The 5,371-nt window shown below is 37.1% G+C and overlaps 1 pseudogene; it reads left to right on the top strand.

Annotated features, from left to right (window-relative positions):
- Positions 1-2,963: 2,963 nt before the first annotated feature.
- Positions 2,964-3,990, top strand: LOC118008964 (annotated as a pseudogene).
- The last annotated feature ends 1,381 nt before the right edge of the window (positions 3,991-5,371 follow it).

The raw sequence follows: 5,371 nt of genomic DNA, 5'->3' as shown, positions 1-5,371 counted from the left end.
AAAGTCTAGATGTTACCACACAAAACCAACAATAATTTTTAGTTTTTAGGGTTCCTAAGATAAGACTAATAAATACAAAGAACATAAATTTCATTTAGGCCATATAAAAGAGAAGCTATGCTTATAAAGCTCTTTTTTTTGTCTTTTTTATAGAAGAGTTGGATATATCCATGTGTGCATGTTTATTTTGATTTGCTATTATGGGCTTTTTTTTTTTTACAGTTATTCCAATTGCAATGACTTCTTTCTATGTGAATAGAGAATATTAATAAATTTAGGGCCATTGTTCCTACAAGATTTGCCAGAGATCAACGCGTTCTTTTCATAAAACTACATTTGCGTATTTGCACTTAGGAAGAATGAATTAACATATGCAAATCCTATGGCTTTTTTGGGTTTTTTTGGTACATCTTGCTGCATGACCCTATTGACTTATTCTACTTAGAGTGAGGTTTGTCCATTTGTTTAAGGTCTAATAAGATGCTAAGCAACGAAGCAAAGACCTATGCTTAGCAAGTACTGTTGGGAATAAAAACCAGGGATACAGTGAATAAATTTTTGTCATTAACACTGCCTAGTCATGGTATAAATTTTTATCATAAGCTTTCTCCAGTGATAAAGAAGAATGGTCAAGAATTTGCCTGCTGAGGTAAAACTGTAGGCTAGAGATGACCTTCTTTTGCCCCAGCATGAGCAGGCCTGGCAGTTTATATGCCCAGGACCACTGAGACCTTGAAAGCATCAACTATTAGAAAGGGGACTGAAAGCAGTCATGAGATGGTATGGTCTGGATATTACTTTTAGTAGAATATTAATGGGCATGGCCTGACTCAGAAAGCAGAGTCCTCTCAAGTGTGGAGACCCTGAAACAATGAATTGACAGTGTCTATTTAGAATCCAGTACAAAACACCTAAAATAGGAACTAAGATGATTTTACTATTTGTGTACTATATTTCTCCAATAGTGAATATAAAGAAACAGCTTTGATGTTTGTGCTGGGAATTTGACCATTATTAATCTCCTCATCTGTCTAAATACTTACTATGTGATTATTACATGGACAAGAATGTAACAATGAAAGGAATAAGCATTAATTCCAAATTAAGGTTATCACTGAAGTCTGTCAATTGCACATTTTCTTAGTCCCTTAAAAGAGGAAAGAATAGTCCTTATAATTATATTATTTATTTACCTGAAAGGAACAGGAAGAGCTAAACATATGGTTTAGAATCACAATTAGATGGTTCCTTGCAGTGAGCTCAGTAATCCATGATAATTTGATACAAACTGACATTTGGGTAAAACTGTGACAAGGATAAAAGCCAACTTTCTTTGGGAAATAAGTGAATAATCTCCTACAATCCGGAAACTGGGAAAAAATAGGAAGTACGGGCTAAAATTTAGATTTGTAGCTGAATATAAGCTCATAAGTGATATAGCACTTTCCTTCCTCCAGATTTTCAGCAGGACTGTAATTCACAGTAGCCCCTTAGATTCCTTTCTTTTTGCCTTATGCATTTGTTTATTTTTCTTCAAAATGTCCCCAGTGACTGCGGACATTTTTCTTAACAGGTGATTTTTCAATGAAGTGTCATTTTGGCTTTGTGAGTATCCTTAGTGGCATGTACCAAATGACTCATTTCATTTGTGACCAGAGCCAAATTCAAATTTAATTTTCCAGAGGGGACAAGTTAATGTATAACCTATTGTGCCACCTGGCATCCTAAATTAAATTTCCTGAACTGTTTTTACTGAGAACAGAATCAGGTATAGGTTTTGTAAAGGCATTTTCAACTGTCAGCTGTGCCTTCAGTCACTTTTATAATTATATAATTAATCCATTTGTTATAATTAATAAATAATAAATACCCAGGATTCTAAATTTTGAAAATGACAACTGGATCATTTAGTTCTATGGAACTACAATGGCATATACTCTAAGCATTAGTGAAATATGCAAACCTCTCACCTGAACTGCCATTATAAATCATATACTAGATGTTGTGCATCATGAATCCTATCATAGAGTGAAATGTTCATTAGAGTCAAACCCAAACCAGTTTAATTCCAAAGCTCATATTCTTTCTACCACATAATGATAGAGTTATAGGTGTTTTGTTGCATTTTATGAAAAGGGTGAACATTATGAAGTTAAACATTGAAAAAAGAGTTTTCAGACTACTTCAAAATGGTGTCTAGATACAAAGTCCTAATAACTTATATATTTTAAAAAAACAACAACAACCTGAGGCTGTGTATATCCAGAGTTCTGAGTTATTATTAAGGCCACTTGCTGTACTGAGTAGCCTGTCATGTTACTAAAACACTATAATTATAACACAATATGTGTCCTATAACTTATCAATTTACATTCTAGCAGCAATTTGCTCATTCATGTCCAAATACTCAAGATTGCTCTATATGTTTGGCTAAACCCAAAAAAGCCATTTTAAATAGTAAACAAAACATTTTACACTGCTTTGTTTTTTAAAAAATAAATAAGATATAAATTCATGAAGGAAATTATATTTTCTTCTTTATTCTTATTTCAGAAACAGTTACTCCCTTTCTTATTCTTAATCAGAAGTTAAGACTACAGATCCTGAATCAGAGCAAATCTCAGGTCCACCACCTCTTGGCTGGACAACTGCGGGAAGTAGTATGACCTCTCTGAGTTCTATCTAGACAGTGGGGATGACAATGATGATAATAACAAGAAGTAGAACACTGACCTCTTTTAGTAATTATGAGAATTAAACAATTTTATTTCTGTAAAGAACTTTAGGCTCTCTGCTCCTCCCCAAATAACAGACAGCTGCATCTTCTGGTGTAGTGCCAGAGACACATGGTGAAGGTCAGAGTAAATGGATTTGGCCATATTGGGCACCTGGTCACCAGGGCTGCTTTTATCTCTGGCAAAGTGTATATTGTCATTAATGACCCCTTCATTGACCTCAACTAGATGGTCTACATGTTCCAGTATGATTCCTCCCACAGCAAAGTCAACAGCACTGTCAACAGCACAGTCAAGGCTGAGAATGGGAAATTTGTCATTAAGGGAAAGCCCATCTCCATCTTCCAGGAGCAAGAATCCCACCAACATCAAATGGTGTGATGCTAGTGTTGAGTATGTTGTAGAGTCCACTGGGGTCTTAGCACCATGAAGAAAGCTGGGGCTCACTTGAAGGGTGGGGCCAAGAGGGTCATCATCTCTGCTCTTTCTGTTGATGCCATGTTAGTGATGGGCATGAACTACAAGAAGTATGACAACTCCCTCAAGGTTTTCAGCAATGACTTCTGCATCACCAACTGCTTGGCCCCTCTGGCCAAGGTCATCCCTGACAACTTTGGCATTGTGGAGGGACTCATGACCACAGTCCAGGCCATCACTGCCACCCAGAAGACCATGGATGGCCCCTCTGGGAAGCTGTGGAGTGGTGGCCAAGGGGCTGCCCAGGACATCATCCCTGCACTGCCACAGCTGTAGGCAAGGTCATCCCTGAGCTGAATGGGAAGCTCACTGGCATGGCCTTCCATGTCCCCACCCCCAATGTGTCAGTTGTGGATCTGACCTGCTGCCTGGAGAAAGCTGCCAAATATGATGACATCAAGAAGGTAGTGAAGCAGGCATTGGACGACCCCCTCAAAGGCATCCTGGGCTACAGTGAGGACCAGGTTGTCTCCTGTGACTTTCACAGTGACACCCATTCTTTTATCTTCAATGCTGGGGCTGGCATTGCTCTCAATGACCACTTTGTCAAGCTTATTTCTTGGTATGGCAACGAGTTTGGTCCACATGACCTCCAAGGAGTAAGAGGCCCTGGACCACCAGCCCCAGAGAGAGCAGGAGGAAGAGAGAGGCCCTCAGCTTCTGGGGAGTCCTTGCCCCAACTCATCCCCTAACACACTGAGAATCTCATGACCTCTACAGTTTCCATCCTAGACCCCCTGAAGAAGGGGAGGGGCTTGGGGAGCCCTAGCTTGTCATGTGTCATTAATAAAGTATACTGAACCCCCCCAAAACAAACTTCAAACAATACTTACACATAGTGAGTGCTCAAAAAACATCATGTGCTACTATTAGTAAAGTCTTCATATTTATAGTGCCTTTGCATGATCACTGATCTATCTGTAATACTCAGTTCTCACTCACTACTATATTTTTTTTCCTTTTCTTCCTTTTTACCTCAATTCTTGTGGCCATAGTTGGTAAATAATAATTGCAAAATATTTAGAAATAAAATATGTGATGTCTTTCCATCTAAGCACATGTGCTATAAATATTTTGGAATGCTTTTCCTCAGTCCCCACCAAGTATACATATATACACTGTTATCATGTTATATATACAATTCTAAGTCTTGCTTTATTCACATAATGTTAAAAATTTTTTTTAAAAATCTCTTCATTACAAAAATGGCTTAAGCTATAAATGTATAATAGGTTTTAATGATTTAAGCTATGAATTTACACTAGGTTATTCAACAATCTTCCCATTGTGAATCAGTTAATTTACTTCTCTTTTTCTTTTTCTTCTTTTTTAAATCATGATAGCTAGTGCTATGATTCATTCGCTCACTAAGTTAGAATCTTTTCTGGCTAGATGATAAAGTAGGGAACAAAAAGGACAAAAAGCCCTACCTTCGTGGAACTAATGTTCTAGCTGACGAAAGAGCAATACACAGATGACCTCTCTATACATATAAAGGAATGGTATGTGCTATAAAGAACATAAAGGTAAGATATGGGTATACATGGTAATGGGGAGTCTCTCTTGTAGAAAAGCTGAATTGGAAAGCCTCTCTGAGGAAAAGATATTTGAGCATTAATGATTAAGTCATAAAAATTCTGGTGTGTAAAACTTCTTACTGCAAATCTTTTTGAATATTTCTATTTTTTATGTGGATGAAAATCAATAAATGTAAGAAATGTACATAATTTCATGTCATATCCTAAAGTCACTCCTCAGCAAGCACTGAGCATAAAAAAATCTAACATTATACCTCATTAACAATAGCGATATAAACATACTCAACTCAGTGGTTCCCATATGAGAGGTTCAAAATATGGCTCAGAGAGTTCCATGAGTACTCAGGCCAATTTCCTTACCTGGTAGGTTAGAGGTCATAGATCTGAAAACCAACTTTGGTTTCATATTTGCCAGCAAAATCCTCACCTGTCTATAAAGGAAAATGTAATCAACATCCGTGAATATGATTTGAACAGGTTAATCTCTTTGGGTTCAAGTTTATTGGCAGCAGTATACCTACTTATCTTTATACTTAGAAAACAATCCAAAATCTCCTGTGGAATCCCAGTAGGCAGAAACTTGCTATATTCAGCAATATGTAACATGCAAAAGGTTTCTGA

The sequence above is a fragment of the Mirounga leonina genome, unplaced genomic scaffold (assembly GCF_011800145.1).
Source record: "Mirounga leonina isolate KUSES-001 unplaced genomic scaffold, KU_Mleo_1.0 Mir_126, whole genome shotgun sequence".
NCBI lineage: Eukaryota > Metazoa > Chordata > Mammalia > Carnivora > Phocidae > Mirounga > Mirounga leonina.
This window is presented reverse-complemented; position numbering and strand designations above follow the sequence as displayed.